This window comes from Chiloscyllium plagiosum, unplaced genomic scaffold (genome assembly GCF_037043375.1).
Source record: "Chiloscyllium plagiosum isolate Xiang-an unplaced genomic scaffold, Cpla_swu_hap1 HiC_scaffold_35, whole genome shotgun sequence".
In the NCBI taxonomy this organism is placed as follows: Eukaryota; Metazoa; Chordata; class Chondrichthyes; order Orectolobiformes; family Hemiscylliidae; genus Chiloscyllium; species Chiloscyllium plagiosum.
Genome location: NW_028270173.1, coordinates 18,224,591 through 18,237,654, shown reverse-complemented (window position 1 = coordinate 18,237,654; position 13,064 = coordinate 18,224,591). Strand labels below are relative to the sequence as shown.

The 13,064-nt window shown below is 47.3% G+C and overlaps 4 non-coding genes across 4 annotated transcripts; all 4 read right to left on the bottom strand.

Annotated features, from left to right (window-relative positions):
• Positions 1 to 2,681: 2,681 nt before the first annotated feature.
• Positions 2,682 to 2,753, bottom strand: trnad-guc (transfer RNA aspartic acid (anticodon GUC)). The gene has a single exon. It is a non-coding gene; the product is annotated as a tRNA-Asp (tRNA).
• Positions 2,754 to 6,067: 3,314 nt separating this feature from the next.
• trnad-guc (transfer RNA aspartic acid (anticodon GUC)) lies at positions 6,068 to 6,139 on the bottom strand. The gene has a single exon. It is a non-coding gene; the product is annotated as a tRNA-Asp (tRNA).
• Positions 6,140 to 11,146: 5,007 nt separating this feature from the next.
• On the bottom strand, positions 11,147 to 11,218 carry trnad-guc (transfer RNA aspartic acid (anticodon GUC)). Its single transcript has one exon. It is a non-coding gene; the product is annotated as a tRNA-Asp (tRNA).
• Positions 11,219 to 12,839: 1,621 nt separating this feature from the next.
• trnad-guc (transfer RNA aspartic acid (anticodon GUC)) lies at positions 12,840 to 12,911 on the bottom strand. Its single transcript has one exon. It is a non-coding gene; the product is annotated as a tRNA-Asp (tRNA).
• Between the last annotated feature and the right edge of the window lie 153 nt (positions 12,912 to 13,064).

Sequence of the window (13,064 nt, the reverse complement as noted above, 5' to 3'; positions counted from 1 at the left end):
CTTCAATTCAGGCAGAATCCGAGGAGCAGGAAAATCAGGATGCTGTCTGACTTGCGTTGCTTTTCCAGCACCACTCTAATCGAGACTCTGATTTCCAGCAACTGCAGTCCTCACTTGTGCCATTCAGCCCTTCAAGACAGCACCACCATTCAATATCATCATGACTGAACGTGGATCTGCATGGGTTTCTCTTCAGAAGGGTCGGTGTGGACTTGTCCGTCTGAATGGCCTGCTTCCACACTGTGGTGATTCTATGATGCCAACAGTGTAGGTTCAGTTCCTGCACGTGCAGCAGACCACAGTGAAGGTTCTGCTTTCTCAACCTTGCCTCTGTGTTGACCTACATGTTAACCCAGCCACTGGGCTTTGTCCTTCTATCGAGAAGAGCAGACAAAAATGCTTCTCAGATGACTTTGACTTTCCACTGTGGGTGTAGTACAGTCTGCCAGCAGCAGGGGATGGTGTTGCATCACCTTAATCGCAGGATCGGGTCCAATCTCTGAGGGGGACTGACCCCTTTTTGATGTGAGGGAGGGTGTAAAAAAACCTCACATTCATTTGTCGCTACCGGTTGCTTAAAGGTTTTCATTTGCACTCCGTTTGCGCGGGAGTTATAAGCCCACTGACGGGACGAAGTAACAAGAAAATCAGAATGGGAAACAGAAATTGCTGGAGAAAGTCAGCATCTGGAGTGGGGGTGAGAGTGGGGGAAGAACGCAGTCAACGTTTCTTCAGGACGCCATTCTTCAGGACGGCATTTTTCATTTGTCGTCAAAAAGCTGGAAGTCTCGAATGGGTGCCTGGATAGATGAAAGTGTAAGTTTGCCAGGGAGAGCAGAATTGAGACAATTTTCGGTTTTGTTTGTTGGTCAGATTGTTTACAAGAGCAGACTGCTCGGACATGTGAATGCACACCTTTGGAGCAAACGGGACTTGAATACGGCACTCCGGGGTTGAGAAATGGAGCTGACCCCTCAAAATGCCACCGACTCCCCGGCGGGGAATTGAACCCCGGTCTCCCGCTGACAGGCGGGGATACTAACCACTATACTACCGAGGATTGGACGGCGTCGCCCTCTGTTTCATTGGTATTAGATAGAATGTTCTTATGTGAAATTTTGATTTGTTGTCAATTTGAATTCTTCTTTAGATCATTCTGCTACCTCTGTGGAGATGATTCAGATATTAGTAATTGTTGTTTTCATGTTTGAATATCTATCTGTAAAGTAATCCGCTGCTGCTGTAAAACAGCCATTTCGTTGTGTCCTACCATCTGTGTTCAACTTCGTCCACTGCTGATCCACGCGCTCTCATTACCTGCCTCCTACAAACTGGTTCACACGCTGGCCTGTAATACAACACAAATCCAACAGCCTGGCTTCAATTCCCACAGCCAAATGGACTCAGCATGAAAGATTCCCCTTTTCAAGCTCATCCCCTCAGGTTCAACTACCACCCATCGATCGCTCCCTCATCAGAGAGCAGTGCTCCTCGAGGACGGTGGTGACTTTACTGTACGCTGCATCAGCTCCACTGTCAACGTCGAAACACTTTGCCAACAATTTCTTGATGTTTATAAAATCATGAGGATGAACAGTTAATCGCAGGGTTACTTCCAACTCACGTCAATCTCTGAGCCATGCATTTAACATCGAAACATAGAAAATAAGTGCAGGGGTAGGCCATTCAGCCCTTCAATTCAGGCAGAATCCGAGGAGCAGGAAAATCAGGATGCTGTCTGACTTGCGTTGCTTTTCCAGCACCACTCTAATCGAGACTCTGATTTCCAGCAACTGCAGTCCTCACTTGTGCCATTCAGCCCTTCAAGACAGCACCACCATTCAATATCATCATGACTGAACGTGGATCTGCATGGGTTTCTCTTCAGAAGGGTCGGTGTGGACTTGTCCGTCTGAATGGCCTGCTTCCACACTGTGGTGATTCTATGATGCCAACAGTGTAGGTTCAGTTCCTGCACGTGCAGCAGACCACAGTGAAGGTTCTGCTTTCTCAACCTTGCCTCTGTGTTGACCTACATGTTAACCCAGCCACTGGGCTTTGTCCTTCTATCGAGAAGAGCAGACAAAAATGCTTCTCAGATGACTTTGACTTTCCACTGTGGGTGTAGTACAGTCTGCCAGCAGCAGGGGATGGTGTTGCATCACCTTAATCGCAGGATCGGGTCCAATCTCTGAGGGGGACTGACCCCTTTTTGATGTGAGGGAGGGTGTAAAAAAACCTCACATTCATTTGTCGCTACCGGTTGCTTAAAGGTTTTCATTTGCACTCCGTTTGCGCGGGAGTTATAAGCCCACTGACGGGACGAAGTAACAAGAAAATCAGAATGGGAAACAGAAATTGCTGGAGAAAGTCAGCATCTGGAGTGGGGGTGAGAGTGGGGGAAGAACGCAGTCAACGTTTCTTCAGGACGCCATTCTTCAGGACGGCATTTTTCATTTGTCGTCAAAAAGCAGGAAGTCTCGAATGGGTGCCTGGATAGATGAAAGTGTAAGTTTGCCAGGGAGAGCAGAATTGAGACAATTTTCGGTTTTGTTTGTTGGTCAGATTGTTTACAAGAGCAGACTGCTCGGACATGTGAATGCACACCTTTGGAGCAAACGGGACTTGAATACGGCACTCCGGGGTTGAGAAATGGAGCTGACCCCTCAAAATGCCACCGACTCCCCGGCGGGGAATTGAACCCCGGTCTCCCGCGTGACAGGCGGGGATACTAACCACTATACTACCGAGGATTGGACGGCGTCGCCCTCTGTTTCATTGGTATTAGATAGAATGTTCTTATGTGAAATTTTGATTTGTTGTCAATTTGAATTCTTCTTTAGATCATTCTGCTACCTCTGTGGAGATGATTCAGATATTAGTAATTGTTGTTTTCATGTTTGAATATCTATCTGTAAAGTAATCCGCTGCTGCTGTAAAACAGCCATTTCGTTGTGTCCTACCATCTGTGTTCAACTTCGTCCACTGCTGATCCACGCGCTCTCATTACCTGCCTCCTACAAACTGGTTCACACGCTGGCCTGTAATACAACACAAATCCAACAGCCTGGCTTCAATTCCCACAGCCAAATGGACTCAGCATGAAAGATTCCCCTTTTCAAGCTCATCCCCTCAGGTTCAACTACCACCCATCGATCGCTCCCTCATCAGAGAGCAGTGCTCCTGGAGGACGGTGGTGACTTTACTGTATGCTGCATCAGCTCCACTGTCAACGTCGAAACACTTTGCCAACAATTTCTTGATGTTTATAAAATCATGAGGATGAACAGTTAATCGCAGGGTTACTTCCAACTCACGTCAATCTCTGAGCCATGCATTTAACATCGAAACATAGAAAATAAGTGCAGGGGTAGGCCATTCAGCCCTTCAATTCAGGCAGAATCCGAGGAGCAGGAAAATCAGGATGCTGTCTGACTTGCGTTGCTTTTCCAGCACCACTCTAATCGAGACTCTGATTTCCAGCAACTGCAGTCCTCACTTGTGCCATTCAGCCCTTCAAGACAGCACCACCATTCAATATCATCATGACTGAACGTGGATCTGCATGGGTTTCTCTTCAGAAGGGTCGGTGTGGACTTGTCCGTCTGAATGGCCTGCTTCCACACTGTGGTGATTCTATGATGCCAACAGTGTAGGTTCAGTTCCTGCACGTGCAGCAGACCACAGTGAAGGTTCTGCTTTCTCAACCTTGCCTCTGTGTTGACCTACATGTTAACCCAGCCACTGGGCTTTGTCCTTCTATCGAGAAGAGCAGACAAAAATGCTTCTCAGATGACTTTGACTTTCCACTGTGGGTGTAGTACAGTCTGCCAGCAGCAGGGGATGGTGTTGCATCACCTTAATCGCAGGATCGGGTCCAATCTCTGAGGGGGACTGACCCCTTTTTGATGTGAGGGAGGGTGTAAAAAAACCTCACATTCATTTGTCGCTACCGGTTGCTTAAAGGTTTTCATTTGCACTCCGTTTGCGCGGGAGTTATAAGCCCACTGACGGGACGAAGTAACAAGAAAATCAGAATGGGAAACAGAAATTGCTGGAGAAAGTCAGCATCTGGAGTGGGGGTGAGAGTGGGGGAAGAACGCAGTCAACGTTTCTTCAGGACGCCATTCTTCAGGACGGCATTTTTCATTTGTCGTCAAAAAGCAGGAAGTCTCGAATGGGTGCCTGGATAGATGAAAGTGTAAGTTTGCCAGGGAGAGCAGAATTGAGACAATTTTCGGTTTTGTTTGTTGGTCAGATTGTTTACAAGAGCAGACTGCTCGGACATGTGAATGCACACCTTTGGAGCAAACGGGACTTGAATACGGCACTCCGGGGTTGAGAAATGGAGCTGACCCCTCAAAATGCCACCGACTCCCCGGCGGGAAATTGAACCCCGGTCTCCCGCGTGACAGGCGGGGATACTAACCACTATACTACCGAGGATTGGACGGCGTCGCCCTCTGTTTCATTGGTATTAGATAGAATGTTCTTATGTGAAATTTTGATTTGTTGTCAATTTGAATTCTTCTTTAGATCATTCTGCTACCTCTGTGGAGATGATTCAGATATTAGTTATTGTTGTTTTCATGTTTGAATATCTATCTGTAAAGTAATCCGCTGCTGCTGTAAAACAGCCATTTCGTTGTGTCCTACCATCTGTGTTCAACTTCGTCCACTGCTGATCCACGCGCTCTCATTACCTGCCTCCTACAAACTGGTTCACACGCTGGCCTGTAATACAACACAAATCCAACAGCCTGGCTTCAATTCCCACAGCCAAATGGACTCAGCATGAAAGATTCCCCTTTTCAAGCTCATCCCCTCAGGTTCAACTACCACCCATCGATCGCTCCCTCATCAGAGAGCAGTGCTCCTCGAGGACGGTGGTGACTTTACTGTATGCTGCATCAGCTCCACTGTCAACGTCGAAACACTTTGCCAACAATTTCTTGATGTTTATAAAATCATGAGGATGAACAGTTAATCGCAGGGTTACTTCCAACTCACGTCAATCTCTGAGCCATGCATTTAACATCGAAACATAGAAAATAAGTGCAGGGGTAGGCCATTCAGCCCTTCAATTCAGGCAGAATCCGAGGAGCAGGAAAATCAGGATGCTGTCTGACTTGCGTTGCTTTTCCAGCACCACTCTAATCGAGACTCTGATTTCCAGCAACTGCAGTCCTCACTTGTGCCATTCAGCCCTTCAAGACAGCACCACCATTCAATATCATCATGACTGAACGTGGATCTGCATGGGTTTCTCTTCAGAAGGGTCGGTGTGGACTTGTCCGTCTGAATGGCCTGCTTCCACACTGTGGTGATTCTATGATGCCAACAGTGTAGGTTCAGTTCCTGCACGTGCAGCAGACCACAGTGAAGGTTCTGCTTTCTCAACCTTGCCTCTGTGTTGACCTACATGTTAACCCAGCCACTGGGCTTTGTCCTTCTATCGAGAAGAGCAGACAAAAATGCTTCTCAGATGACTTTGACTTTCCACTGTGGGTGTAGTACAGTCTGCCAGCAGCAGGGGATGGTGTTGCATCACCTTAATCGCAGGATCGGGTCCAATCTCTGAGGGGGACTGACCCCTTTTTGATGTGAGGGAGGGTGTAAAAAAACCTCACATTCATTTGTCGCTACCGGTTGCTTAAAGGTTTTCATTTGCACTCCGTTTGCGCGGGAGTTATAAGCCCACTGACGGGACGAAGTAACAAGAAAATCAGAATGGGAAACAGAAATTGCTGGAGAAAGTCAGCATCTGGAGTGGGGGTGAGAGTGGGGGAAGAACGCAGTCAACGTTTCTTCAGGACGCCATTCTTCAGGACGGCATTTTTCATTTGTCGTCAAAAAGCAGGAAGTCTCGAATGGGTGCCTGGATAGATGAAAGTGTAAGCTTGCCAGGGAGAGCAGAATTGAGACAATTTTCGGTTTTGTTTGTTGGTCAGATTGTTTACAAGAGCAGACTGCTCGGACATGTGAATGCACACCTTTGGAGCAAACGGGACTTGAATACGGCACTCCGGGGTTGAGAAATGGAGCTGACCCCTCAAAATGCCACCGACTCCCCGGCGGGGAATTGAACCCCGGTCTCCCGCGTGACAGGCGGGGATACTAACCACTATACTACCGCGGATTGGACGGCGTCGCCCTCTGTTTCATTGGTATTAGATAGAATGTTCTTATGTGAAATTTTGATTTGTTGTCAATTTGAATTCTTCTTTAGATCATTCTGCTACCTCTGTGGAGATGATTCAGATATTAGTTATTGTTGTTTTCATGTTTGAATATCTATCTGTAAAGTAATCCGCTGCTGCTGTAAAACAGCCATTTCGTTGTGTCCTACCATCTGTGTTCAACTTCGTCCACTGCTGATCCACGCGCTCTCATTACCTGCCTCCTACAAACTGGTTCACACGCTGGCCTGTAATACAACACAAATCCAACAGCCTGGCTTCAATTCCCACAGCCAAATGGACTCAGCATGAAAGATTCCCCTTTTCAAGCTCATCCCCTCAGGTTCAACTACCACCCATCGATCGCTCCCTCATCAGAGAGCAGTGCTCCTGGAGGACGGTGGTGACTTTACTGTATGCTGCATCAGCTCCACTGTCAACGTCGAAACACTTTGCCAACAATTTCTTGATGTTTATAAAATCATGAGGATGAACAGTTAATCGCAGGGTTACTTCCAACTCACGTCAATCTCTGAGCCATGCATTTAACATCGAAACATAGAAAATAAGTGCAGGGGTAGGCCATTCAGCCCTTCAATTCAGGCAGAATCCGAGGAGCAGGAAAATCAGGATGCTGTCTGACTTGCGTTGCTTTTCCAGCACCACTCTAATCGAGACTCTGATTTCCAGCAACTGCAGTCCTCACTTGTGCCATTCAGCCCTTCAAGACAGCACCACCATTCAATATCATCATGACTGAACGTGGATCTGCATGGGTTTCTCTTCAGAAGGGTCGGTGTGGACTTGTCCGTCTGAATGGCCTGCTTCCACACTGTGGTGATTCTATGATGCCAACAGTGTAGGTTCAGTTCCTGCACGTGCAGCAGACCACAGTGAAGGTTCTGCTTTCTCAACCTTGCCTCTGTGTTGACCTACATGTTAACCCAGCCACTGGGCTTTGTCCTTCTATCGAGAAGAGCAGACAAAAATGCTTCTCAGATGACTTTGACTTTCCACTGTGGGTGTAGTACAGTCTGCCAGCAGCAGGGGATGGTGTTGCATCACCTTAATCGCAGGATCGGGTCCAATCTCTGAGGGGGACTGACCCCTTTTTGATGTGAGGGAGGGTGTAAAAAAACCTCACATTCATTTGTCGCTACCGGTTGCTTAAAGGTTTTCATTTGCACTCCGTTTGCGCGGGAGTTATAAGCCCACTGACGGGACGAAGTAACAAGAAAATCAGAATGGGAAACAGAAATTGCTGGAGAAAGTCAGCATCTGGAGTGGGGGTGAGAGTGGGGGAAGAACGCAGTCAACGTTTCTTCAGGACGCCATTCTTCAGGACGGCATTTTTCATTTGTCGTCAAAAAGCAGGAAGTCTCGAATGGGTGCCTGGATAGATGAAAGTGTAAGTTTGCCAGGGAGAGCAGAATTGAGACAATTTTCGATTTTGTTTGTTGGTCAGATTGTTTACAAGAGCAGACTGCTCGGACATGTGAATGCACACGTTTGGAGCAAACGGGACTTGAATACGGCACTCCGGGGTTGAGAAATGGAGCTGACCCCTCAAAATGCCACCGACTCCCCGGCGGGAAATTGAACCCCGGTCTCCCGCGTGACAGGCGGGGATACTAACCACTATACTACCGAGGATTGGACGGCGTCGCCCTCTGTTTCATTGGTATTAGATAGAATGTTCTTATGTGAAATTTTGATTTGTTGTCAATTTGAATTCTTCTTTAGATCATTCTGCTACCTCTGTGGAGATGATTCAGATATTAGTTATTGTTGTTTTCATGTTTGAATATCTATCTGTAAAGTAATCCGCTGCTGCTGTAAAACAGCCATTTCGTTGTGTCCTACCATCTGTGTTCAACTTCGTCCACTGCTGATCCACGCGCTCTCATTACCTGCCTCCTACAAACTGGTTCACACGCTGGCCTGTAATACAACACAAATCCAACAGCCTGGCTTCAATTCCCACAGCCAAATGGACTCAGCATGAAAGATTCCCCTTTTCAAGCTCATCCCCTCAGGTTCAACTACCACCCATCGATCGCTCCCTCATCAGAGAGCAGTGCTCCTCGAGGACGGTGGTGACTTTACTGTATGCTGCATCAGCTCCACTGTCAACGTCGAAACACTTTGCCAACAATTTCTTGATGTTTATAAAATCATGAGGATGAACAGTTAATCGCAGGGTTACTTCCAACTCACGTCAATCTCTGAGCCATGCATTTAACATCGAAACATAGAAAATAAGTGCAGGGGTAGGCCATTCAGCCCTTCAATTCAGGCAGAATCCGAGGAGCAGGAAAATCAGGATGCTGTCTGACTTGCGTTGCTTTTCCAGCACCACTCTAATCGAGACTCTGATTTCCAGCAACTGCAGTCCTCACTTGTGCCATTCAGCCCTTCAAGACAGCACCACCATTCAATATCATCATGACTGAACGTGGATCTGCATGGGTTTCTCTTCAGAAGGGTCGGTGTGGACTTGTCCGTCTGAATGGCCTGCTTCCACACTGTGGTGATTCTATGATGCCAACAGTGTAGGTTCAGTTCCTGCACGTGCAGCAGACCACAGTGAAGGTTCTGCTTTCTCAACCTTGCCTCTGTGTTGACCTACATGTTAACCCAGCCACTGGGCTTTGTCCTTCTATCGAGAAGAGCAGACAAAAATGCTTCTCAGATGACTTTGACTTTCCACTGTGGGTGTAGTACAGTCTGCCAGCAGCAGGGGATGGTGTTGCATCACCTTAATCGCAGGATCGGGTCCAATCTCTGAGGGGGACTGACCCCTTTTTGATGTGAGGGAGGGTGTAAAAAAACCTCACATTCATTTGTCGCTACCGGTTGCTTAAAGGTTTTCATTTGCACTCCGTTTGCGCGGGAGTTATAAGCCCACTGACGGGACGAAGTAACAAGAAAATCAGAATGGGAAACAGAAATTGCTGGAGAAAGTCAGCATCTGGAGTGGGGGTGAGAGTGGGGGAAGAACGCAGTCAACGTTTCTTCAGGACGCCATTCTTCAGGACGGCATTTTTCATTTGTCGTCAAAAAGCAGGAAGTCTCGAATGGGTGCCTGGATAGATGAAAGTGTAAGTTTGCCAGGGAGAGCAGAATTGAGACAATTTTCGGTTTTGTTTGTTGGTCAGATTGTTTACAAGAGCAGACTGCTCGGACATGTGAATGCACACCTTTGGAGCAAACGGGACTTGAATACGGCACTCCGGGGTTGAGAAATGGAGCTGACCCCTCAAAATGCCACCGACTCCCCGGCGGGGAATTGAACCCCGGTCTCCCGCGTGACAGGCGGGGATACTAACCACTATACGACCGCGGATTGGACGGCGTCGCCCTCTGTTTCATTGGTATTAGATAGAATGTTCTTATGTGAAATTTTGATTTGTTGTCAATTTGAATTCTTCTTTAGATCATTCTGCTACCTCTGTGGAGATGATTCAGATATTAGTTATTGTTGTTTTCATGTTTGAATATCTATCTGTAAAGTAATCCGCTGCTGCTGTAAAACAGCCATTTCGTTGTGTCCTACCATCTGTGTTCAACTTCGTCCACTGCTGATCCACGCGCTCTCATTACCTGCCTCCTACAAACTGGTTCACACGCTGGCCTGTAATACAACACAAATCCAACAGCCTGGCTTCAATTCCCACAGCCAAATGGACTCAGCATGAAAGATTCCCCTTTTCAAGCTCATCCCCTCAGGTTCAACTACCACCCATCGATCGCTCCCTCATCAGAGAGCAGTGCTCCTGGAGGACGGTGGTGACTTTACTGTATGCTGCATCAGCTCCACTGTCAACGTCGAAACACTTTGCCAACAATTTCTTGATGTTTATAAAATCATGAGGATGAACAGTTAATCGCAGGGTTACTTCCAACTCACGTCAATCTCTGAGCCATGCATTTAACATCGAAACATAGAAAATAAGTGCAGGGGTAGGCCATTCAGCCCTTCAATTCAGGCAGAATCCGAGGAGCAGGAAAATCAGGATGCTGTCTGACTTGCGTTGCTTTTCCAGCACCACTCTAATCGAGACTCTGATTTCCAGCAACTGCAGTCCTCACTTGTGCCATTCAGCCCTTCAAGACAGCACCACCATTCAATATCATCATGACTGAACGTGGATCTGCATGGGTTTCTCTTCAGAAGGGTCGGTGTGGACTTGTCCGTCTGAATGGCCTGCTTCCACACTGTGGTGATTCTATGATGCCAACAGTGTAGGCTTAGTTCCTGCACGTGCAGCAGACCACAGTGAAGGTTCTGCTTTCTCAACCTTGCCTCTGTGTTGACCTACATGTTAACCCAGCCACTGGGCTTTGTCCTTCTATCGAGAAGAGCAGACAAAAATGCTTCTCAGATGACTTTGACTTTCCACTGTGGGTGTAGTACAGTCTGCCAGCAGCAGGGGATGGTGTTGCATCACCTTAATCGCAGGATCGGGTCCAATCTCTGAGGGGGACTGACCCCTTTTTGATGTGAGGGAGGGTGTAAAAAAACCTCACATTCATTTGTCGCTACCGGTTGCTTAAAGGTTTTCATTTGCACTCCGTTTGCGCGGGAGTTATAAGCCCACTGACGGGACGAAGTAACAAGAAAATCAGAATGGGAAACAGAAATTGCTGGAGAAAGTCAGCATCTGGAGTGGGGGTGAGAGTGGGGGAAGAACGCAGTCAACGTTTCTTCAGGACGCCATTCTTCAGGACGGCATTTTTCATTTGTCGTCAAAAAGCAGGAAGTCTCGAATGGGTGCCTGGATAGATGAAAGGGTAAGTTTGCCAGGGAGAGCAGAATTGAGACAATTTTCGGTTTTGTTTGTTGGTCAGATTGTTTACAAGAGCAGACTGCTCGGACATGTGAATGCACACCTTTGGAGCAAACGGGACTTGAATACGGCACTCCGGGGTTGAGAAATGGAGCTGACCCCTCAAAATGCCACCGACTCCCCGGCGGGGAATTGAACCCCGGTCTCCCGCGTGACAGGCGGGGATACTAACCACTATACTACCGAGGATTGGACGGCGTCGTCCTCTGTTTCATTGGTATTAGATAGAATGTTCTTATGTGAAATTTTGATTTGTTGTCAATTTGAATTCTTCTTTAGATCATTCTGCTACCTCTGTGGAGATGATTCAGATATTAGTTATTGTTGTTTTCATGTTTGAATATCTATCTGTAAAGTAATCCGCTGCTGCTGTAAAACAGCCATTTCGTTGTGTCCTACCATCTGTGTTCAACTTCGTCCACTGCTGATCCACGCGCTCTCATTACCTGCCTCCTACAAACTGGTTCACACGCTGGCCTGTAATACAACACAAATCCAACAGCCTGGCTTCAATTCCCACAGCCAAATGGACTCAGCATGAAAGATTCCCCTTTTCAAGCTCATCCCCTCAGGTTCAACTACCACCCATCGATCGCTCCCTCATCAGAGAGCAGTGCTCCTCGAGGACGGTGGTGACTTTACTGTATGCTGCATCAGCTCCACTGTCAACGTCGAAACACTTTGCCAACAATTTCTTGATGTTTATAAAATCATGAGGATGAACAGTTAATCGCAGGGTTACTTCCAACTCACGTCAATCTCTGAGCCATGCATTTAACATCGAAACATAGAAAATAAGTGCAGGGGTAGGCCATTCAGCCCTTCAATTCAGGCAGAATCCGAGGAGCAGGAAAATCAGGATGCTGTCTGACTTGCGTTGCTTTTCCAGCACCACTCTAATCGAGACTCTGATTTCCAGCAACTGCAGTCCTCACTTGTGCCATTCAGCCCTTCAAGACAGCACCACCATTCAATATCATCATGACTGAACGTGGATCTGCATGGGTTTCTCTTCAGAAGGGTCGGTGTGGACTTGTCCGTCTGAATGGCCTGCTTCCACACTGTGGTGATTCTATGATGCCAACAGTGTAGGTTCAGTTCCTGCACGTGCAGCAGACCACAGTGAAGGTTCTGCTTTCTCAACCTTGCCTCTGTGTTGACCTACATGTTAACCCAGCCACTGGGCTTTGTCCTTCTATCGAGAAGAGCAGACAAAAATGCTTCTCAGATGACTTTGACTTTCCACTGTGGGTGTAGTACAGTCTGCCAGCAGCAGGGGATGGTGTTGCATCACCTTAATCGCAGGATCGGGTCCAATCTCTGAGGGGGACTGACCCCTTTTTGATGTGAGGGAGGGTGTAAAAAAACCTCACATTCATTTGTCGCTACCGGTTGCTTAAAGGTTTTCATTTGCACTCCGTTTGCGCGGGAGTTATAAGCCCACTGACGGGACGAAGTAACAAGAAAATCAGAATGGGAAACAGAAATTGCTGGAGAAAGTCAGCATCTGGAGTGGGGGTGAGAGTGGGGGAAGAACGCAGTCAACGTTTCTTCAGGACGCCATTCTTCAGGACGGCATTTTTCATTTGTCGTCAAAAAGCAGGAAGTCTCGAATGGGTGCCTGGATAGATGAAAGTGTAAGTTTGCCAGGGAGAGCAGAATTGAGACAATTTTCGGTTTTGTTTGTTGGTCAGATTGTTTACAAGAGCAGATTGCTCGGACATGTGAATGCACACCTTTGGAGCAAACGGGACTTGAATACGGCACTCCGGGGTTGAGAAATGGAGCTGACCCCTCAAAATGCCACCGACTCCCCGGCGGGGAATTGAACCCCGGTCTCCCGCGTGACAGGCGGGGATACTAACCACTATACTACCGAGGATTGGACGGCGTCGCCCTCTGTTTCATTGGTATTAGATAGAATGTTCTTATGTGAAATTTTGATTTGTTGTCAATTTGAATTCTTCTTTAGATCATTCTGCTACCTCCGTGGAGATGATTCAGATATTAGTTATTGTTGTTTTCATGTTTGAAT